This window comes from Phyllobates terribilis, unplaced genomic scaffold (genome assembly GCF_046119375.1).
Source record: "Phyllobates terribilis strain yellow unplaced genomic scaffold, ASM4611937v1 Scaffold_2__4_contigs__length_985480577, whole genome shotgun sequence".
NCBI classification, from domain to species: Eukaryota; Metazoa; Chordata; class Amphibia; order Anura; family Dendrobatidae; genus Phyllobates; species Phyllobates terribilis.
Window position 1 is genome coordinate 137,984,216 of NW_027362762.1, and position 24,623 is coordinate 138,008,838.

Genomic DNA, 24,623 nt, shown 5'->3' on the forward strand with positions numbered 1-24,623 from the left:
TCAATCATTGCATGTTTTTGCTTCTGGCATGTATGTAACTCTCACGCCCCTGGGCCTTTTTTAACACTAAAGAATTTGAAATGCATTGAGTTTTTGAAATCTGCAGCATGTCACTTTCTCTATCCTGAACCTGTACTGCCTACCCCATCCTCAGACCGTCTGACCTCGTCTTTGACTTCACCCTCCTGTACATGGTACTCACACCTGTGACCCTCTGGCCTGCTGCTGCAGTCCCAGGGACTGCCCTGGAGTGGTGCCTGGTGTCTACTGGAAGCTCAACCTATCCTCATCACCAGAGGCTCTAATGAAGACTCAGTAGACACCTAGTCATGCCCCTCCAGGGTAAGCCCGGCCTGTGGTGCAGTTGGTTCACATCCACCAGCATTACATTTACCCACCAGCGTTACAGCCGCATAGCAAATGTGGTACCAATATTCAAGAACGGGACAATATTTGAGCCTGGAATTTATTGGCCGGTAAGTTTAACCTCTACTGTGGTGTGGGCAACATCTTTGAGGGTTTCCTAAGAGATGCTATCCTGGATAATATCAATCAGAATAACCTAATTTCCCAATATCAACATATGTTTATGAGGTATCTGTCCTGCAAACTAATCTGCTCAGATTCTATGAGATGGTAAGTTCTAGATTGGACCAGGGAAACACAGTGGATGTTGTCTATCTGGACTTTTCAAAGGCATTTGATACGGTGCCACACAAAAGGTTGAAATGTAAAATGAGAGCAAAGGGACCAGGGGAAAATATGTGTAACTGGGTTAACAACTGGCTCAGTGATAGGAAAAAGAAAGTGGTTATAATGGAACACACTCAGATTGGGTCACAATTAACAGTGGGGTGCTATAGGGATCAGTAATGGCAGAGGCGGACATATTGCCGGTGCAGCTGCAGTGGGGCCCAGAGTTGAAGGGGTCACACGACAATGGCGCACATCCAGCTGAAATGTATTGTGACACAGGGAATGCGCCGGCCTCCTATGATGCCATATACACAGTTGGCCAATCAGAGGTTGGCAGCTGACGTCAGCGTGACCCTGACTGGGGGAACATGGCAGTGACGTCATGCACCATGGCTCGCACGCCGAAGATCATGTGTAGCAAGATGGGAGCAGCAGATCAGAGACGGAGCCGCTGGACAGAACAGAGTACAAGTGTTTCACCTAACAAGTCCTCCCACACACCAGGAAAAAGTCCTTCTCTCCAGCTAGACTGGGGGACGGCTCCTGCACTAACGTGTGTGGAAGCTACGTACCTCAGTCTGCTCCAGCCCATCTGGCAATTTCCAGAGAGTTTTCCAGCCCTGGTCATCAGTGACATCCGTTTAAGAGCCTGTGGTAGTCCCTACTCTACTGAGCATGCATTGGTTGTCAATTTTGACGTATGCTGAGTAGATTCTTGTGTCTGTTCAATATGCACAGTGACAGTGCACTTGCTAATGTCCAGCATATAAAGAGAAATAGTGAGGCACCTGTCACGATGTGCAGAATTCAAATGTCGAGCACTGGTCGCTGCACTCTACATATGAAAGAGTGTAAGCCTGAAAACCAGGTAGACAGGGCACTAGCCTTGTGCATGCGAGTCAGGTGGTGCAAATTCCATATATAGTAAAACCTGAGCCATCAAACCTGTAGAAATGGAACAGATAATGCACTCACCAACAGTGTAGCTTGATAATAGCCCTGTTTATTGGGGATTACACATGCAGAGTGGTGGTGCAGGACAATTGTCCTCTCACCCCCGAACAGCAGAACATGCACCACCACTCTGCATGTGTAATCCCGATTGTCCTCTCACCCCCGCACCCCAGATCCTGCACCACCACTCTGCATGTGTAATCCCGAATAAACAGGACTATTATCAAGCAACACTGTTGGACAGTGCACTTGCTCACCGGCTCTGATCAGAAGTAAGAAGCTGGCAGGAGAGCGCACTGTCAGTGTGCTTTGTAAGAATACAGGACGTGCAGAGATCAGTAATGTCACTTGCGGGGGCGGCCCTGGTCTCTTCACACTTGGTATTCTTCTTACAAAGTGGACTGATAGTGTGCTTTTCTGACGGCTCCTTCTGATTGGAGCTTGAAGAGAGAGCGCAGTGTCACTGTCCATATTAAACAGTGACAAGAATCTACTGAATACTGTCGAAATTGAAAACCAATGGATGCTCAGTAGAGCAGGGACTAGCGCAGCCCCTGAAACAGAGGTCACTACTGAGGCTTCGTTTCGGGGAGGGGGCAGGTGCTGTGGGAGAGACCACATCCTCTGCCCCCTGATGATGCTTTGTTTGAGTATCCCAGCATGCAATGGGATTCTCAAACAAAGCATCATCAAAGAGGAAGTAGTTAAAAAAAAAGCAGTTAGGTAAAGATAGGGGATTTATAATTAAAATATATTAGAACAAAAGATAAGATTATGACGTCACATAGATAGGCATTTAGGATTACAATTAATTTGTGTTTAAGATCACCCCTTTAATTTGTCACCATATGACCTGGTTTAATAAATGTTAGAAATGTAGTGAGTTTCATGGGCACTGATTTAAATCTATGACTCCCATAATCTAAATCACAGATCAGATTTAAGTGCCAACAAAAGAAATGTAAAAAAAGGCCTGTCTTCAGTAAGCGGCTTCACTGAGGCCTGCGACACTTTTGCTGCTAAATATAAACGCCGCTAGCTAAAAAATCCTAATTCTTGACAGGTAACTAAAATATGATTTTTAAAATGGAAAAATCAAACTCTGCTGTGTCAAATAGAAAGGACTGGCCCCCGTCCAGTCAGCCCATATTATTAATGCTCGCATCTAAGAACGGCTGTGCAATTTTTAGAAAAAGCTTTACAATTTAGCAACAGAATGAAAACGCTAATAGATTTAGGCTTTTCTCTTATTAAACCAGTACTTATTTTCTGCAGAGTATCGCACCTGGTAGTATTTTCTACAGATAGCCCTACCTAATACATATAGTATGTAGACGTGGGTGGCCATGTATAAAAATAAATGTGGGGTCACCGAACCTCACATGTGAGTGGCTGATCTGTATATAGATATACATGAATATTATAAGTATGGACATTGGAATCGGCCTTTATACAAACTTATTTTCTGTCTGTGCCCGCAACACACTGCATGCTCACCTAGATGTTGGCACACATGAGCGAGAAACCACAGCATGCACTAGCAGGTGAGCGCAACGAGTTACACACACATCCTGGCACTTACACGATTTGCTGACTTCCTTGGCCAGAAAATTTTAGGATTCATCTGAACATAGTGTGGGGCAAAGCAGCAACTTTCGTTGCGACACATTACCAAAAATTATATTCTGCTGCTGCTACATTGCAGCACAATGTAAGGCCTCATTCAGACATCAGTATTCTCCATGTACGAGAAAAACAAACCGATTCTGATCAGAGTGTGGTATGGGTGCCATCAGTTTTTCTTGTACGTGGAGAGAAAAAATTCTTCACCTTCTCCTTTTTGTCAGTCTGTAAAAATTGGTCCAATTTTTTCACGGACCCATAGATTTACATTACGCTCGGATCAAAATTGGACATGCCTTCGATATTTTCCGAGGACCACTCAGTTCAAGGAAAAAAATCAGACCTGTGCACAGCCCCATAGAATATCGTAGGTACGAGTGTGGTCCGTGAAACTCACGGCTAGAAATCGTACAAGAAAATTGGATGTGTGAACAAGCCCCTACTGAAAGTGCAAAAAAATTTTGTGGATTTGATTTTTTTTATCCACTTGCAAGTCACAGTAACTTCCTGGCCACAATATGCTGTGCTGCAGTGGTGGCACACTGAGGTCTGAGGACAAAGTATGTTGTAGACAGAACTGCTATGGAGCCCTAGACATACAGTATAAGATGTGGACATGGAGCATACAAACCAAAAGGGGTCACATAGAAAGACCAAAAGGGGGCTCAAACTTATCTCTGCTACAATTGTCTGTATCATCAAGCCACAACTTCTACTTTCCCCCTTCCAGTGTGGTAGTGTTGCTAGAGCAGTGTTTAGGATAAAGGCCCCTATACACATTATAGAAAAGTCATCTGAATCCAACCATCTAAGTGGGAAAGGCCGGCTCTACCGAGCCCAATGGTGATGGAGGAAAATAAGAGTTTGGCGTGTTGAATGAATGCAGACATAATCATTTTGTGGCAGCATGGTGGCTCAGTGGTTAGCACTGCAGCCTTGCAGCGCTGGGGTCTTGGGTTCAATCCCAGAAGTCCACCTAAATTTTGCCAGGTGAAAAATATGAAAACTACTTGGAGTCTATACTCTGGAGTGATGAGACCGAAATAAATGTTTTTGGAACTGGTGGTTTCAAAACTGCATGATGTTGCAAAGGTGAGAAGTACAAACAAAATGCATGATGCCTACAGTGCAACATGGTGGTGGCAGTGTCCTCATGTTGAGCTGCATAAGTATTGCTGGAGTCAGGAGCTGACAGTGTCAAGAATTGACAGATGTACTGCTCTGTATTGAAAGAGAAGATGGTACCATCACTCTGTGTCCTCGGTAGATGAGCACTTTTCCAACATGACAAAACACACATCTAAGACCACTGTTACATTTCTGAAGAACAGGATGAAAGTGATTCAGTGACCAAGTATGTCTCCTGATCTGAACCCAACCGAACACCTATGGAGAATTCGGAAGAGACAAGCATCATTCTCCATCCAGCATCCAGGCTCTAAATCAGGTCGTTCTTGAAGAATGGAAAAAAGACGTTGCAATTTGTAATCAACTTGTTCATTCCATGCCTAGAAGACTTGGTGCTGTTCATAAAAATCCTGGAGGTCATACAAAATACTACATGTAGTAGTTTTTGATGTGGGGTGTACTCATTTTTGCATCAAATAATTTGAGTAAAACTGAAGATTTTGTAAAGAAAGTTACATTATCAACCTTACTTTCATGTTATGGGTTAAAAAATCCACTCTTCAAAGGGGGTGTACTCATCGCTGCTGACCACAGTATATAGATTGCTCAAAAAAATAAAGGGAACACTTAAACAACAGAATATAACTCCAAGTAGATCAAACTTCTGTGAAATCAAACTGTCCACTTAGGAAGCAACACTGATTGACCATCAATTTCACATTATGTTGTGCAAATGGAATAGACAATAGATGGAAATTATTGGCAATTATCAAGACACCCTCAATAAAGGAGTGGTTCTGCAGGTGGGGACCACAGACCACATCTCAGTATCAATGCTTTCTGGCTGTTTTGGTCACTTTTGAATGTTGGTTGTGCTTTCACACTCATGGTAGCATGAGATGGACTCTACAACCCACAGAAGTTGCTCAGGTAGTGCAGGTCATCCAGGATGGCACATCAATGCGAGCTGTGGCGAGAAGGTTTGCTGTGTCTGTCAGCATAGTGTTCAGAGGCTGAAAGCGCTACCAGGAGACAGGCCAGTACACCAGGAGACGTGGAGGGAGCCGTAGGAGGGCAACAACCCAGCAGCAGGACCGCTACCTCCGCCTTTGTGCAAGGAGGAACAGGAGGAGCACTGCCAGAGCCCTGAAAAATTACCTCCAGCAGGCCACAAATGTGCATGTGTCTGCACAAACGGTTAGAAACCGACTCCAAGGTGGTATGAGGGCCCGACGTCCACAGATGGGGGTTGTGCTCACAGTCCAACACCGTGCAGGACGCTTGCCATTTGCAACAGAACACCAGGATTGGCAAAGTCGCCACTGGAGCCCTGTGCTCTTTACAGATGAAAGCAGGTTCACACTGAGCACATGTGACAGACGTGACAGAGTCTGGAGACGCCGTGAAGAGCGATCTGCTGCCTGCAACATCCTTCAGCATGACCGGTTTGGCAGTGGGTCAGTAATGGTGTGGGGTCACATTTCTTTGGAGGGCCGCACAGCCCTCCATGTGCTCACCAGAGGTAGCCTGACTGCCATTAGGTACCGAGGTGAGATCCTCAGACCCCTTGTGAGACGATATGCTGGTGCAGTTAGCCCTGGGTTCCTCCTAATGCAGGACAATGCCAGACCTCATGTGGCTGGAGTGTGTCAGCAGTTCCTGCAAGATGAAGGCATTGAAGCTATGGACTGGCCCGCCCATTCCCCAGATCTGAATCCGATTGAGCACATCTGGGACATCATGTCTCGCTCCATCCACAAACGTGACGTTGCACCACAGACTGTCCAGGAGTTGGCGAATGCTTTAGTCCAGGTCTGGGAGGAGATCCACAGGAGACCATTCGCAACCTCATCAGGAGCATGCTCAGGAGTTGTAGGGAGGTCATACAGGCACATGGAGGCCACACACAATACTGAGCCTCATTTTGACATGTTTTAAGGACATTACATCAAAGTTGGATCAGTCTGTAGTGTGTTTTTCCACTTTAATTTTCGGGTTGACTCCAAATCCAGGCCTCCATTGGTTAATAAATTTGATTTCCATTGATGATTTTTGTGTGATTTTGGTGTCAGCACATTCAACTTTGTACAGAACAAAGTATTCAATGAGAATATTTAATTCATTCAGATCTAGGATGTGCTATTTGAGTGTTCCCTTTATTTTTTTGAGCAGTGTGTATATATATATATATATATATATATATATATATATATATATATATATATATATATATACATACACACACTGCTCAAATAAATAAAGTATATATATATATATACACACACTGCTCAAATAAATAAAGTATATATATATATATATATATATATATATATATATATATATATACACACACACACTGCTCAAATAAATAAAGTATATATATATATATATTATATATATATATACACACACACATACACTACCGTTCAAAAGTTTGAGGTCATTTTGAAATTTCATTCTTTTTGAAAGAAAAGCACATTTTTTTTTCAATGAAGCTAACATTAAATGAATCAGAAATACACTCTATACATTGTTAATGTGGTAAATGACTATTCTAGTTGCAAACGTCTTGTTTTTATTGCAATATCTACATAGGTGTATATAGGCCCATTTCCAACAACCACCACTCCAGAGTCTGTTTCATGTGAAACTCGACAGTCTATTCTTGTTCTTAGAAATGAAGGCTATTCCATGCAAGAAATTGCCAAGAAACTGAAGATTTCCTACAACGGTGTGTACTACTCCCTTCAGAGGAGAGCACAAACAGGCTCTAACCAGAGTAGAAAGAGAAGTGGGAGGCCCCGCTGCACAACTGAGCAACAAGACAAGTACATTAGAGTCTCTAGTTTGAGAAATCGACGCCTCACAGCTCCTCAACTGGCAGCTTCATTAAATAGTACACGCAAAACTCCAGTGTCAACGTCTACAGTGAAGAGGCGACTCCGGGATGCTGGCCTTCAGGGCAAAGTGGCAAAGAAAAAGTCATATCTGAGACTGGCTAATAAAAGGAAAAGATTAATATGGGCAAAAGAACACAGACATTGGACAGAGGAAGATTGGAAAAAAGTTTTATGGACAGACGAATCAAAATTTGAGGTGTTTGGATCGCATAGAAGAACATTTGTGAGACACAGAACAATTGAAAAGATGCTGGAAGAGTGCCTGATGCCATCTGTCAAGCATGGTGGAGGTAATGTGATGGTCTGGGGTTGCTTTGGTGCTGCTAAAGTGGGAGATTTGTACAAGGTAAATGGGATTTTGAATAAGGAAAGCTATCACTCCATTTTGCAACGTCATGCCATACCCTGTGGACAGCGCTTGATTGGAGCCAATTTCATCCTACAACAGGACAATGACCCAAAGCACACCTCCAAATTATGCATGAACTATTTAGGGAAGAAGCAGGCAGCTAGTATTCTACCTGTAATGGAGTGGCCAGCGCAGTCACCAGATCTCAACCCCATTGAGCTGTTGTGGGAGCAGCTTGACCGTATGGTACACAAAAAGTGCCCATCAAGCCAATCCAACTTGTGGGAGGGGCTTCAGGAAGCATGGGGGGAAATTTCTCAAGATGACCTCAGCAAATTAACAGCTAGAATCCCAAAGGTCTGCAATGCTGTAATTGCTGCAAAGGGAGCATTCTTTGACGAAAGCAAAGTTTGAAGGAGAAAATTATTCTTTCAAATAAAAATCATTATTTCTAACCTTGTCAATGTCTGGACTATATTTTCTATTCATTTTGTAACTCATTTGATAAATAAAAGTATGAGTTTTCATGGAAAACACAATTGTCTGGGTGACCCCAAACTTTTGAACGGTAGTGTATATACACACACACTTTATGAATTTGGTGTCGCCGCAATCGTACTGACCCGGAGAATCATGTTACTAGATCATTTTTGCCTCATAATGAACGCTGTAAAAATAAAGCAAAAAAGAACATTGGTTGCAGAAGAAGTTGAAAGGTTTTCCTCTACAGTCTGCAATCAGTTTCTAAATTGTAGGGCGTCTGACAATGATGGGAAAACCTCCTCAACATTTGTTTCAAATTGTACAGATAGTTTGAAGGCCACAATCTTCAAGGATGTGACCACACTAGCATCTTTACAACCACTAATCTACATACGAACGATCAGCAGCAATGTGTTCTCATAGACTGGTCTCATAAAATCCCATGGACGTGAGATTTACAAGAAATAACCTTTATTGTAATTATAGCAGAATTCATCATGCAGACTGCACTGCAGGTTCATTTATCCTGTGTGTCTCCATTATAGCACAAAACATCGGAGTGATAATGTTTTTAAGATTCTAACTGCATCATATTATAGAAGGGGGTTTCCATCAATTATTCAAAACCGGCAGGAGGGTACAGACTGAAGGGTGGTCGCTGCAGGGTCTGTCCGTCATTTCAATCACCTGACCACTGAGTTCCCTGATTGGCTGCAGGGTCAAATGACTAATGGTCAAGATGTCATCGCTTCCAAAGCCGGGGGAGGCCACCAGCACAGGAGCAGCAGAGACGGGGGTGATAAGCCACGCTTGATTATTTTGTAACCATCTCTTCCCTCTCCCAGTTTTCAAAAAGTGGTATAAAATCCCTTTAAGTAATTTACAAATTATGGGTTTAATCTGTTTTCTGGAACAATTTTAGTTTATTTATTATAGGATTTTTATTATAGGATTCGTTCTAAGAAATTGAGAAACAGGATATGTGATAATCTGCCATAGACCACGGGTGGGCAATTAATTATCCCGAGGGGCCACATATGAAAACAGAATGGATTTAAAGAGGTTTTCAACAGTTCTTTAGTCAGGTGAAAACAAGTTATTAACTATCCTATGGACATGTGATAATTTATTGATCAGTGGGGGTCCTAACACTCAAAGAATCCCTGTTATAATAAGGGGGCAGGTGCACACTCAGCCTCATTCCCTATAGGGCTAGTGAGCGCTGCAGACAATGAATGGCACAGCTGTCGGGGGTCAGACATGAAGCCCCATTATGTATTGAGGATTAAAAGTTCCCTGTTGCGTATTAAAGTTACTCGGTCTGCCTACTGGAGCAGATCCCAGCGTTCGGACCCCCACCCATCAGTTAACTTATAAAGTGGATGAGTATCAGCTTCTTTTCTGATGAGAACACCTTTTATAAATAAAATTGCAAATTGCTTGTAATAACAAGAAACTTTGCAATTTACTTATTAAAAATCCTTTTTGATCCTAAAGGAAATCTGTAACCAGGTTTTTGCTATGTAATCTGAGCAGCATAATGCAGTGGTAAACACCCGGATTCCAGTGATGTGTCACTTACTGGGTTGTTTGCTGCAGTTTTAATAAAATCAGTTTTCTCTGCTGCAAAACTAGCAGTTCTCTGAATGCTGAGCTCGGAATAACTCCGCCCACACCACTGATTGGCAGCTCTCAGGGTACACTGTGCATAGGCAGAAAGCTGCCAAACAGGGGTTATACAGAACTCATGAATATGGTGGAACCCATGGCAGCAGGTTTAGGGCCCAATGGCTGGAGACCAGAGGCCAGTCGGGGGCCGGGGACACCCGAGGCTAGAACTATACCACAGACCGTTGCTTTGTGCACAGCTGAAAAAGATGGGAGGGTGGACTGCGGCCTCACTGAGGGCTTTGGCAAAGTTCTGTTTTTCTGGGGATTTATCATAAACCCGACAAGTGGTCAGCAAAGACCACACTGTGTGTGAACTGCGCCTCACACGTCCTCAGTCACTTATTCATTCCATGTGTGAGAGATTTCTATTAATTTCCATGGCTTCACCGTACAAACGGCACCCTGCACAGCCCCAGACGCCCAAACACGACCCCCCGGGGTCTCCACGCACAACACCCACCGCTCACACAAAACGGTAGTAGTAATATGAGCGATCTAGCACTACTTCCTCCTCAGACCCGCGCCGCAGCCGTCACTGATCTCCGCCCACTGATCGCTCCTCCCCCTCTCGTCAGTCGGCGATACACACGTTCTCTCCTGCCCCCGTGCCGGCTGCAGCCATGACGTCATCGCATTCTCATGGCAACAGGGGGCGGAGCTGATGAATTCAAACTTGAGCGGGAACGTTAGTGTGGAAAGGACTGCGGAGCGCGGTGTCCGGGAGCGGCAGAAAGGTCGTCTAAACGTGCTGCTGCACATGCGCGGTCCTCGGATACAACCGGGGAGCAGTCAGCCGGTAAGTGAGTGGAGTCAGTCAGGGGAATGGTTTAGGGGGAAAGTAGTGGGAGGCGAGGAGTGCCCGGGTGTACAGTGCAGGCCCTGCCGCCTACTACACCGGCTGGGGAGGCCGAGGGGTCAGACCGGAGGATGTGACCGTGCAGACCTGGCACAGTGTATAATGTACGTCCGGGTGGCAATGTGACATGTTTGTGCAGCCCACTACCCGGTATAAGATGGAGGGGAGGCCCCTCAGTGCGGTGTGTGTATGTATATATCCATCTCCCCACACCAGTGTAACTAATCTCCACATCGCTGCAGCCTCTTCCTGCTATAACATGGGGGTCTCCCCATCGCCACCTGTCCTGCTCTGTTCCCTCCTCACCTGCTGACACTTCTATTGTTGGTGACATGAATACTGACATAAGATCCTAGGATTTCCATCATTGGAGAGATTCATATGTCTTCATTCTCACTTCCATTCCTAGGAATAGACCATTAAATGTATCTTCCATTTTCATTAAAACCTATTTTTGCTCAGTTGCACTTTATTCTTAAAACAAAAAATGCTTTACTCACCCGGTACAGCACTTAGTTTCTGGTTGTGTTATTTGCTGCAGCCAATCAGTGATCTCAGCGTCTCTTCCCAGGTTGATGGCGCAAGTGGCACAGAGCTGTTGCGCTCACTGATTGTCTGAAATGCTGCAGAGACTAAGCACTGGACCCTGGGAGGGTGAATAAAGCATTTAGATTTTTTTATGAAACCATAGAGCCCTTTAATGTTGAAAACAGAAGTGATGCAAATAAAAGCTCAGGGACCCCATTGATTGAGCTCTGTCTCGATCACTGTGGCCATTTCTAGAATGGTTGTGTGCTTTTTTTCTTCCTTTATAAACTGTCACAAACAGAAACCATATGCACCCTGTAATAACCAGTGCAATCCCTCTGCTCCTGTTGTCAGATCAACTTTTAACATTTTGTCAGAACCTTTAAGAACAGACAATGTCAAAATGCAAGTGTACACGTGGCCTAAGCTTGTGAATCGCTGTGTTTAGTGCTGTGTAATGGAATGTTAAAGGGAATCTGTCACCACTTTGGAGTTATCAGACCTCTACTATGGACATACAGGTTATAGAAAAGTAAATCTATACTTATCTGTATGGCCCATAGTAGAGGTTTGATTGCAGAGAAAAGTGCTTTAACAATCAATTGTTTTGCACAGTCTTGGTCTCTGGGGATGCCAAGCAATCCCCCCCTGTATGCTTAATTATCATATTCCCCCTCCCCTACACGTCACAGGGCCCTGTGACGTGCACTGTGCTCCCTGACGGCCCGAGCATGTGACGCGCCCCCTGGGCCTCTGTTGTGCAGCGTTGCGCATGCGGGGAATACCCGGAGCCGGATCTGATAGGGGTAGTAGTCCTCGTGGCGGTGACCCGGTCCGTGCCCAGGGTGTCAAACCAAGTGGCAGAACTTAGAATAAGATGTTATATTGTTCGACTACGCCACCCGTTGATTGCGGCTATGAAGCCGCCGCTGCAGGGCAGACCGCTGAGGCCGGTGGTACGGGTGTGCAGCGTGGATAGTATAACCCCCAACGGGAGGGGTATGGCCTCAGGGCAGCGGACGTGGATGATGGGGATAGCAGAATTGCACGCAGGCACTAGGAACCACTCAGACGGTGCGGTGTAGTTCAGGGTCTTTACTGGTGGCAAAGGTGGACCCTCCCGGGAGTACTGGCTAGCGATCGGGGCCTGGTCAGTCTGTGAGCAGATAGGATCTCCCCCGGTCAGGCGGAGTTGTAGGCCTCCCCGACTTATTGTACTCTCCCTGGCTACCTTGCTAGAAGCGGGTAAAAGTAGCCCACGTCCCTGAGTGTACCGTGTGGTGCTCACCCGTATGGCCGGTGACTCGGGGCCTTCTGGTAGCCTCCGCTCCACAACGGCGGTGCTGGTCCCTTGCGTGTGACCGTGCCTTCGGGTTTCTTGGCCAGAGGACCTGAAATCCCCTGCCGGTCGGTTTCTGCTGCTGGGTATGGATCAGTCCCCACAGCCTCGGACTCCGTGTCCGGTGAGATCTCTTCAGTCAGGACGAGCTCTACAGCTTCCAGTCTCTGACCCCTTTTATCACTGCTCCTGATCTTGCTCTCTCTGTATCTGCTCCACTCCAGACCAGACTGTGTCTCTGTCTGGGACTCCTCTTCTTCTCCTCTAACCCCGCCTCAGCCCCAGTTTATATAGGGGAAGTTCTTCCCCTCCCAGGACTGGGCAGGAAGTGTTGCATGCTTAGGGTTCCTGACCAGGAGACCTCCCACCTGCTCTCAGACGTAATATTGCTATTACTGTGGTAACCAGACCCCTGGGGTGCCACACATGCACAAAGTGCCGCTCACATGGAGCTTTCTTTGCTTTATCCCGGCCCCGTCTCTCCATGCACTGCAGGGTTCTATTGCGCAGGCGTCAGTGTCGCTTCCCGGCGCCTGTGCAATAGAAACCTGCGGCGCAGAGAGACTGACTGGGATGAAGTGACGCGCCCTCTGGGCCGTGCAGTATTCGGCAGCCGGGCCTCTGGATGCCGGTGGGGGATATCACGATGGCTGGCGCGGTGCGTGACCCAGGGCGGTCAGTAAAGAGGCAGGTATTTATAAGGGATTTAAAGTGTTCGTGACGCCACCTGTGGATTGCGGCTAGGGGGAGCCGCCGCTGCGGAGCAGTCCTCTGGAGCTGGTGTTACGGCAGCAGAGATGGTGTGGCTCTCCACAGGTAGAGCTAGCTCCAGGGCAGTGTAGGGAGTGAGAGTTGCGCTGGGCGTTGTAGTGCAGGGGGAAAGATGACGTAGATGAAAGAAGGGACGGAGGCAGTGCGGTGCAGTCATCCGAGTCTTTACTCGCAGTTCTTATGACAGTTCTGCTGGTGCACTGTACAGGTGTCAGCCTCCCACGTCGCGCTGCGTTCACCAGGCAGGGGTTCAGCACTTCCTCAGGCAGATCAGGAGTACCTGGCAGAACCCCACTTTCTTGTGTTCCTAACTAGACCGTCTTCACGCTGGGTCTTTCTCCCTCCTGCCCTGCGCTTCCCACTCTCAATCCCGCTCGGGTGCTCTGAAGTCTCTCCTGTCTCGTCTGAGTTCCCGGACCTGCTTGACCCTTATGGGGATTAGAATGAGGCTTCAGCAACTGGCTATAGAAGCCAGAAACCTCAGTTTTTTCCCAGCCGAGACCTGGAGTAACACGACTGGACCAGGGGCCGGTCCCCTTCTTGCGGCCTACTATCCCTCTATCTTCTGACAGATGCTGGGCGTACGGGTGCCGTCCTGCACTCGCCGTACCCCCTAGGATCCCTTCTTAGAACGGAGCCTACTCCTGTGACCTGCAGGGGAGGGGGGGTATGATAATTAAGCATATAGACGGGGATTTGCGGGAATAATAAGCACATAGGCGGGGATTGCTTGGCGTCCCCTGGACTCCAAGCCTGTGCAAAACAGAATTGATTAAAGCACTTTCTGCAATCAGACCTCTACTATGGGCCATACAGGTATATATAGATTTACTTTTGTATAACCTGTATGCCCATAGTAGAGGTCTGATAACTCCAAAGTAGTGACAGATTCCCTTTAATAATTGAGATTCTGCTTTTTATAGGGTGATTATCAAGCTCTTTCTCTCGGTGATGCCCCTGTGGATGGCATATGATGGTTAAATAAACTGCTGTAGGGAAAATGGAGCGAAGGTCCTGGAGTATTTTCAGATCCCGTCACATCTACTAGAGAACTAACACAGCCTTTTCTGAAAAAATGGTGGACATATGACTGAAACCATGAACCCTATTTTAGTCATTAGTGTCATGTGACAGATCTGGCATGGCCTTCAATTTCATTATTCTGTTCCTGTAGCAGAGAGGTGTGAACAGAGCCAATGTTCCCTGTCAAAATAATGAAATCCTCGACAGTCTGATGAAGGACTTTGGTTTAAAGGGAGCCTGTCACCTGATTCATGGTGGCTGCATCACGAGTGGCGTGAATTGTGTGCTACTGTATGTGACTCGCTCCCTGGGCCGTGGGGCACTCTGATCCGGGCAGTAGGGGAACAATGGGAGTAGTAGTGGCAACCCGGTTCCGTGGCTCAGGGTGGTCAGGCCAGTGGTAGTCCGTTATGCGCTGATGATTGTCAGACTACGCCACCCGTGGATTTGCGGTCATTAGGAACCGCCGCTGCAAGGCAGACCGCTGGGGCTGATGATGTATGCAGCTGGGATGGTGTGACTCCCCACGGGAAGAGTGCGGCCCCAGGGCAGTGTAGTGGATGGTGGGAGTGATGGTGGTGAGTCCCAGTACCGGTAGTGCTGGAGGCGCGAAGGAGCACACAGACAACAGGTTGCATTCCAGGGTCTTTACTATAACAGGTAAACTGACCCATAAACAGTCCCGGCTAGGAGGGGACCTGGATGTCTGAGAGCAATATGGAAATTGGCCCTGGTCAGGGTGAGGGTGTAGGCCTACCGTGCTTTCTGCGCTCCTTCTGGCTATCTCCTCCTTATAGGGTAACAGCCCACGTTTCCGAGCTTTCCGTGTACTCTCGCCTGTATGGCCTGCGACGTGGGTTCCTTTCTGTTCCCGGCCTGGTATGGCTGTGCTGGTCCCTTCTGTTGTGGCAGAGCCTCCAGGCTTCTTAGGCCAAGGAATATACAGTCCCCTGCGGACTGGTCATCTGCTGTAGGATGTGGAATCCTCCCAGCCTCAGACACCAAAGTCTGGTAAATTAAGTGCTCTATTTGCCAAGACAGGCTCACTTCGCCTCTTGTCTCTGGCTTGTGGCTCTCCTCCTGCCACACTTCCTCTTAGGTGCAATACAACTTTCTGTCCCTGCTCTGCTCCGAGACACGTCTCAGTGCTGAGACAGGCCATCCAGTTCTCACTAACCCTGCCCCCAGCACCATCTTTTATAGGGGCAGCCTGCTCCCCCTACTGGCCTGAGACAGGAGGTACTGCATGCTAATGTTCCCCTGACTAGAGAACCTCCCCCTTGCTCTCAGACACAGCTTTATTAAATTTTGTGGCATCCAGGCCAGGGTGACACATTCCCCCCTAGTAAAATTTAGTACTCCGGGACTAAACAATAAACAAAGACAATATGCATAACCATAAAACATTAACAGACAGACGACGCACAGCTTGAGTTCTTAAGGTCACAGTGTGGCCTGTGACCGGGTGTCCATATCACCAATACAACGGGGAGCCTTAACCAGGTGGGGGTCTGTCCTACCCCAAGTCCTTTACAGTCTTAGTTCATTCCTGGGTTAGGCTCCAAACGCAGTCCATACAAGGTCCCGGTTATAAAAAGTCCATAACCTTTGAGTCCTTACGGTAACTGCAAGAAACTGAAACCCAGAATTACCAAACATGCATGTAACTTTTGCAAACATTTCAACATTTGGCAACATGGTTATTTACAATTTTAGTGCACCCTATATTCTCCAGCGAGCGGGTATATGCCCCTTTGTGCTCCTGGTTGACCTCCTTAACCCACTGTCTGGTGGTGGACCAACCTGGCTTTCCCCACTAGTGTTAGGGGTACAGCTACCAGCTGGACTTACAGGTAGGGCAGGCAGCTGTCTGCATGTCCTTTGGCTTACCACAGGCATGGCAGGCTCACTGTCAGCAGAGGGTTGACTCTCCTGGGCTGCTGGTACAGGCTCTTCTGCCTCTGGAACTGCTGGCTCCTCTTCACCTTCCGGCTCTGGTGCAGGTTGTTGCGGAGCCGGTTGCAGGAAATGCAGGATGGGTACCACTATGGCATCGTTTATCCGAGTCCAGGACTGAGGGAACTCTGCGAGAACGGTGCTGATCATTTCTTCCTTGTCCTCTGCGGGTTCAAGGTCACTTTGATCCTCTTCTGCACTACGGAGTTGCTCGGGGCATCTTTTGAGGTGGTCCCTGGAGACGGTACTAGTGGTTTCTCCTCCGTCCTTGGTGATCACGCACACCTTCGGGTTGTCGTGATCAGACTGCAGTACGGTGTAGGGTTCCCTTTCCCATTGGTCGTCCAACTTGTGAAGCCTTCTCTTTCGCTTCAGGACCTGCTCACCAGGTTCTAGGGGACCAGCAGGGGCGTGTTGGTTGAAGAGTTTTTCTTGCCTCTCTCTCACCTGGGCCAGGCTCTTCTCCACACTCTCCTGTACCTTCTTGTACTGCAGTTGCCTTTCCGTATCCCAGTCCGCATCCGGGGAGGTGTCCTCAGGGGTTAGGACTCCCATCTCCAGGTCTACGGGCAGCTTACCTGGTCTGGCTCGCATCAGGTAAGCCGGGGTGCAGTTTGTAGCATTCACCGGGATATGGTTGTATAAGTCTATCAGATCCGGCAGTTTTTCTGGCCACAGGCTGCGTTCCTCCAGGGGCAACGTCTTCAGGAGATCAATGACTATATTGTTCATTTTCTCACACATCCTGTTGGTTTGTGGGTGGTAAGGCGTTGTCCGAATCTTCTTACAGCCATAGAGGTTGCAGAACTCTTGGAAGATTTCAGCCTCGAACGCTGGACCCTGGTCTGTCAGGACCTGTTCCGGATACCCGTGTGGACGGCAGAAGTATTGCTGGAAGGCTCTGGCCGCTGTTTGGGCTGTCAAGTCCTTTACCGGGACCACCACTAGAAAACTGGAATAGTGGTCCACGATTGTCAGGGCATAGATGTATCCTGATCGGCTTGGAGCCAATTTGACGTGGTCCAGAGCTACCAGATCAAGAGGCTGCGTGGTGACGATGGGCCTCAAGGGTGTCTTCTGGCTGGCACGGTCCTTCCTCCTTAGGGGACAAGGGCCACAGTCTCTGCACCACTTCTCTACAGCCCCTCTCATGCCGACCCAAAAGAACCGTCCTCTTAGCAGGAACTCCAGTTTCTTCCAACCGAAGTGCCCCGCTCTGTCATGGTAAGCCCCCAGGACCATAGCTGCATCCCGCCTTGGGACCACGACTTGCCAGGTCAGCTCGTGCGTCCGGTGGTTGACAATCCTTCTGCACAGCTTGCCTTCGTAGAGGAACAGCTTGCTCTTCTCCTTCCACAGCTGCTTGGCTTCCTCTGGAGCATCCGGATCCATGCGGGCGTCCTCCTGGGTCAGCAGATCTTTCACCAGGCGGATGGTAGAGTCACTATCTTGGGTCTCGGGCCAGCTGTGGTGAGGTAGGGGATTGATCATCACGGTTGTTAGATCCTCCTCCTTCACGCGGTGGGAGTATTGAGCGGCTCCATACCGGTGAAACGCGGGGAGTTCTACCTCCTCCAGCTCTTCTGGGTCTTCGTCACCTTCAGGTAAATGAGGCATTCTTGATAGGGCGTCTGCGTTGGCATTGGTTTTGCCTGCCCGGTACTTGATCACGAAGTCATAGTTGGAGAGACGGGCCATCCACCGCTGTTCCAGGGCACCCAGTCTTGCATTGTCCAGGTGTGTCAACGGGTTGTTGTCCGTGTACACTGTGAACTTTGCGGAGGCCAGGTAATGCTTGAAGCGTTCTGTCACGGCCCCCACCACCGCCAAGAATTCTAGCTTGAAGGAGCTGTAATTCTCCGGGTTCCTCTCGGTGGGCCTCAGCTTCCGGCTGGCGTACGCGATCACCCTTTCTCTGCCCTGTTGGTTTTGGGACAGTACGGCTCCCAGTCCCACATTACTGGCGTTCATGTGGAGAATAAAAGGCTGACCATAATCAGGGTAGGCCAGGATCTCATCCCCCGTGAGGGCCATCTTCAACTGGCGGAAGGACTCCTCTTCCGGTTTATCCCACTTGAAGGGCGGCTTTTGGGTCCTGGACTTAGACTGTCCGATTAGGAGGTCCTGCATAGGAGCTGCCATCCTAGTGAACCCGGGGATGAACCTTCGGTTGTAGCCTACCAATCCGAGAAACTGTCTCACCTCTTTGATGTTCGAGGGGCTTGGCTAGCTCTTGATTGCCGTGACCTTGTCAGGGTCGGGGGCCACTCCTTCTGCGCTTACCACGTGCCCTAGGTACTGGACCTTTGGTTTCAGCAGGTGACACTTCGATGGTTTCACCTTCAGGCCATAGCCTGCCAGGGCTTCGAACACCTCGGCCAGGTGCTTTAGATGGTCCTCGTAGGTCTTCGAATAGACGATCACGTCGTCCAGGTAAAGGAGGACCGTCTCGAAGTTTCGGTGTCCTAGACAGCATTCCATCAGCTGCTGGAAGGTCCCTGGTGCGTTGCAGAGCCCGAAGGGCATACAGTTGAACTCGCTCAGTCCCATCGGGGTGGTGAAGGCGGTCTTCTCCTTGTCAGCCTCTGCCACAGGAACCTGCCAGTACCCGCTAGTGAGGTCCAAAGTAGAAAAGAAGTTAGCTGATTTTAGTGCGGCTAAAGACTCCTCTATTCTAGGCAGCGGGTATGCGTCTTTATGGGTGATACGGTTGATTTGTCTATAGTCTACGCACATTCTCATGGTGCCGTCTTTCTTTTTTACCAGAACCAGGGGGGCTGCCCAGGGGCTACAGCTATCTCTAATGACCCCAGCTTCTTTCATTTCCCGCAACATACCCTTGGTGTTCTGATGTGCAGGGGGTACAGGCCTGTTTCTCTCTTTTATTGGTGGGTGGCTCCCCGTGGGGATGTGGTGTTCTATCCCCTTTACTCTGCAGAAGTCTAGCGGGTGCTTACTAAAAATTCTCTCGTACTCCTGGACCACCCGGTAGACTCCTTGTTTTTGGTGCAGGGGAGTGGAGTCAGCACCCACATGGAGTTTCTGGCACCAGTCCTCCTTTTGTTTCTGGGAGCCATTACCCTCCGCCTGTGGAGATGGAGGCAAGGGTTCCACGGCCCTGATAGCTTTGTGTTCGACAACAAACAGTTTGGCAAGTGTAGCGTACCTGGGTAAGTGTACCTCTCTCTCCCCAATGTTGAGAATGCGAACGGGCACCCTCCCATGACGGACATCAATCACCCCCCTGGCTGTCAAAATGGTGGGCCTGCTGTCCGAGTACACGGGTTCTACCATGGCTTGGTAGTCTCTACCTCTCAACCCGATTGCAGTCCGACACCAGATCATCATTTCACTTTTGGGAGGCATGGAAATGGGGAATGGGTCACTCAGTCTTACGCTACCGATCTCACCACCAGACAGTTCTACCTGCTGCCGTCTCATCAGGGCTTTTATCTCTTTGTTGAGGACTCTCTGTTGGCTGGAACTAGCATTCACCGCCACCTGTTGTAGAATTACAATTACCTCTGAAAGACAATTTTCAATTACATTAGTACCCACAGTTATTTTAGGGTGACTTTCACGACGGTCAATGTCCACAATAATTACTCCCTGTGCCGGCAGTTCAACTTTACCAATTTTAATGGTCATCTCCTTGAACCTCATCTGCGGCACGGGTAAGCCATTACTGGCGATGATGCTCAAGTTACTGTCTGGATACCGTGTGATATCAGTATCAGTCCAATACTGCTTAAAAAGTACATAAGGGATAGTGGTTACTTGCGACCCAGTATCCAGCAAGGCGCTCATGGGGATACCGTCCAGCACCACGGGTAAAACCGGGCGCCCCTCAACGTACTTATTACTCCAATTATAAGGGCCTGGTGATCTTATGCCTGGGGGTTGGCCCTCTGCCCCAGGTTGGACCCGTTTAAATTACAGTACCTGGAAATGTGTCTGGGCTGGTTGCATCGACGGCAAATGGGCTGTCCATCCTCTGCGTAGCGGTCTGTGGGCCTCCCTCGGAACGACGGGATCCTCCTCTGTCGACGCCACGGGACATCCTCCGGACTTGAAGCCAACTCGATGGGTCTTGACGGGTCCACCTGCAACGCCTGGACGGTCCTGGTCAACGCCGCTACGCTCTTGGTCAGCTCCTGGACTTGGTGGTGCAGATCTTTCGACGGGGCTTGGTTCAGGGCCTGTCCATCAGCCCCCACGGAGTCCATAGAGGAGGGCGCTGCCTCCTGGTGGTAGGTGAGAGCAGGGCGCCGGGGGTTTATAGCGCCACTGGTTGCAGGTTCACGGAGCACCCTTATGGCCCTGTCCTTGAATTGGGCGAAGGTCAGATCAGGGTTCTGAAAGAACATGAGGCGCAGCTGGGCCCTGTGGGCGCTAGACAGCAGACCTTCTATGAATTGTTCTGTTAGCAGCTTATCCGTTTCCTGCACACTGCCAGGGTCAGCTTGTTGGATGGCCCTCAAGGCTTCCTGCAAATTTAGGGCATAGTCTCTGATGCTGTCCTGTGCCCGCTGCTTACATCCATAGAACCTCATTTTAATTTCAGCGGAGGTACGTGTGTCAAAGGTACCCCGCAGCCGGGCCAGAATACCCTTCACGGTCGTCTTCTCCTCAGTGGGCCATGATTTTACCTCCCTTTGGGCTGCGCCAGTTAACTGCCCTGTTAATATGCTGACCTTCTGTTCCTCTGTCAGGGGGTAGACTTGGAACAAACTGTACAGCCTTTCCTTGAAGTCAGTTAGGGCATGGGGCTGCCCTGAGTACTTGGGCAGCCAGGCCGCTCCAGGGATGTAGGGCAGGGAAAATGGCATCACCGCTGCTGCAGCTGCGTTGGTGGTAGTGGGCGCCTCTGTATCCGACATCTTCCTCCCCCCTAGTTAAGCGTGGCCTACCTTCCGACGATCCCCTTCTGTAGGAGATGCTCCATCCTTACCTGGAAGAGGAGATACCACACCTCATCTGAGGTGCAGTACCCCTGTGGCGACTGAACCCTCAGGGGCGCCACAAATGCGTATCTCCATAATCAATGTCAATAAAGTAAAATGCATAAAACGCACAAGGAACATGTCACACGGGACGGGTATCTATAGGGTAGCTAAGAAGGAAGATGAGGAAGTCTCAAGGCAAAATACAGACCATAATAAACTGTGTATGTATAGCTGAGCACGCTCTGATGGGTAACCCATTCTACTCCGATGTTTTATCTTTTATGTATGAGCTAGATAAACAGTTTCATCAGCTTGTGGTCTGAGGTTTTTTTCAGATAAGGGGGATGTGTTTCTCCACCTTTTCCAACAGCAAACAGATGGCATTAGAGTGCTGTTTGAATTTCTTTTTTTTTCTGTCACCCATGACGGCACAACAAGAGAGGGGATCCGCCCTTCAAGGACAGGAAACCTTCAAGATAAAAAGGGCGGCGCTTCTCCCCGCTTCAGTGGTTTCCTGTCCTTGATGGGGGACCTTCCTTCTCGTCGGGCGCAAAGATGACAGAATCAGGATCGTCTTACCTGGGCCGGGGCCGGTCGGGTTTGGCAGGGCACAGTCTCTGCTGCGGCCGGTCCCGTGTATCCTGGAAGCGCCGCGGGGGGCGCCAACATGTGGTCTCCCCGCGTGCGGGCGGTGGTTTTGCGGCACCTGCACAGCATGGTGGCAGGCAACCCCGCGTCCCGGATGTGACGTCACGGGGCGCGACGGGAGATGACGAAACCGGAAGTCGTGCCCCGATGACACGCGCCGGGACCTCCTGACCCCCGGCGGGGGCGGTACCGGAAGCTGCGGGGACGCCGGCGGTGATCTCCCTGGTACAATGAGGTACTTAAGGGTAGATCACCGGCCAGGCAGCGGCGCAGTGCAGCGTAATGGCCTCACAGCAGCCATCCCCACCACATCAGCAGCAAGAGCAGACCATGCTGCAGCAGCACGAGGAGACGGAGCAGCCTCGGCGCCAGAGGCGTACCCAGGAGCAGCGTCCAGCGCAGAGTAGGAGCAGTGGACGTTCTGGGACACGCAGCGCCAAGGATTCCAGATCCAGCCGGCATAGCACCAGCAGGGTTGATGATTCCGCGGTCTCCAGACGAGAAGAAGTATCGGATACCATCCTGCCTCCCGTTCCGGTACCTTGTCTTTTATCTACTGGGTGGTGAGTGAGCTACGTGAAAGTCGACGTATTAATGTAGACTTTTTCTGTTTTGTCTCTCTCGCCCTCTTTCCTCCGGTAATGGGCAGGATGTCCCTAAGAAGTGTAAAGAGAAGTCCAAACATAGAGTATGTGCCCTGTGTGAACGGGGCCTAACGAGTGATTGGCTCAAGAGGTTATGCCAGTCCTGTATTGAAGAGACAATTGCGGAGGAAGCCCCAACTTTTTCTTCAAATTTAAGGACTTTGATTAGGTCTGAGGTAGAGAGATCGTTAAAATCCCTTTCCCAACCATCCCAGGCCCATAGAGCAAAACCCCCCCCCCACACTTTCAGAATCTGAGTCCGACGAGGGAATGTTGGATGACTCCACTGACTCTTCCTCCTCGGATAGCGGAGCAGGGCCAGGTCATTGTTTTCCCCTAGAAAGTGTGGATGGCTTAGTTAAAGCCGTCAGATCCACAATGGTGTTGGTTGACCAGAAAACAAAGAAGTCTGTGCAGGATATTATGTTTGGCACCTTGGATCGCAAGAGACAACGAGTTTTTCCTGTTAATGATAAGGTGCAGGGTCTTCTCAGGAAAGAGTGGAATAGGCTGGATAAAAAGGGCCCCCTTCCATCCTCCTTCAAAAGGAAATATACGTTTAGTGAGGAGGATACCGCTTCCTGGAGTAAGGCCCCGAAGCTGGATGTGGCAGTATCCAAAGCTTCTAGGAGATCTTCCCTCCCTTTTGAGGACTCGGGGATGCTGAGAGACCCGCTGGACCGGAAGGTAGATACCTTCCTTAATAGTACTTGGGAGTCGGCGGCGGGGGCATTGAAGCCAGCCATAGTGGCAACTTGTACAGCAAGGTCCCTTATGGTATGGTTGGATAGGTTGGAGGACCAGATTAAAAACAATGAGTCACAGGACTCCATTCTGGCCTCTCTGCCGGTATTGAAGGGAGCGGCGGCCTTCTTATCAGACGCCTCGGCAGATTCCGCCAGACTAGCGGCAAGATCTGCGGCCCTGTCTAACGCCGGCCGTAGAGCGGTCTGGCTGAAGTGTTGCCCAGGGGACATACAGGCAAAAGGAAGACTATGCTCTCTTCCATGTGAGGGGGATTTTCTGTTTGGTACCTCTCTGGACTCAATCCTAGAGAAAGCGGGGGACAGTAAGAAAGGGTTCCCTAAGCCTTCCATCCCATCCTTCAAGCAGTCCTTTCGGAGGAAGAAATTTGGCCGCAGGAGGGCGTCCGGGAAACAACCTAGATGGGAGGATCGTTCCAGGAAAGGGAAAGGATTTTTATTCGGCGGGCCCTCCCAGGATAGTCGCAGGCTGCCGAAGTGACACTCTATCCCAGGTGGGGGGGGACTCTCTCTCTTCCTTCCAGCCTGGGAAAACATCTCTTCCAGCAGGTGGATCCTCAACTTGGTGAAATCAGGGCTAAAGCTAGAGTTTCGGAGGAATCCACCAAACAAGTTTATTCTGACTGCCCGAAGATCCTCTCTACCAGAACAACGGACACTAGAGGAAGAAATATCAGTTCTCCTACAAAAGAATGTCCTGATAGAGGTGTCTCCACAAAAAGAAAGAGGGGGGTTTTATCCCCCCTTATTCCTTATAAAAAAGCCGGACAAGTCACACAGTCATCCTCAATCTGAGAAGGCTAAATGCGTTCCTGAACATTGTCATTCAAGATGGAGACAATAAAATCAGCTATAACCCTTCTATTTCCCGGCTGCTACATGGCAGTATTGGACCTAAAGGACGCATACTATCATGTGCCGATCCATCGCAATTTTCAGAAATACCTCGGGGTAGCCGTAAATATGCAAGGAATTATCAAGCACTTCCAATACAGAGCGCTTCCCTTTGGACTGGCAGTGGCGCCCCGCATATTCACAAAACTGATAGCGGAGGTTACAGCCCATCTCAGGGAGGAAGACAGACTGGTCATTCCGTATCTGGACGACTTCCTGATGGTGGGCAAAACATACGATCACTGTCTGGGCCAGGTCGATCAGGTATGCACCATCTTAAAAGACTTGGGATGGTGTTTAAACCTAGAAAAATCCAAATTGATCCCTCTCACTACTCAGATCTTTTTGGGCCTTACGCTGGATTCGATTCGGCAAGAATTCCGCCTCCCCGACCAAAAGAGGGAGAAAATAAAGAATCTAGTTTCAGCAGCAATAGCGGACCCAGTCATG

General features: G+C 49.0%; 1 protein-coding gene across 1 annotated transcript in view; it reads left to right on the forward strand.

Annotated features, from left to right (window-relative positions):
* Nucleotides 1–10,385: 10,385 nt before the first annotated feature.
* The window catches only part of RACGAP1 (Rac GTPase activating protein 1), a 38,560-nt gene continuing 24,322 nt past the window's right edge, over nucleotides 10,386–24,623 (forward strand). The window contains exon 1 of the mRNA XM_073662844.1: nucleotides 10,386–10,600. The gene's annotated coding sequence lies outside the window, so the exon portion shown is untranslated. The remainder of the gene's footprint in view (nucleotides 10,601–24,623) is intronic.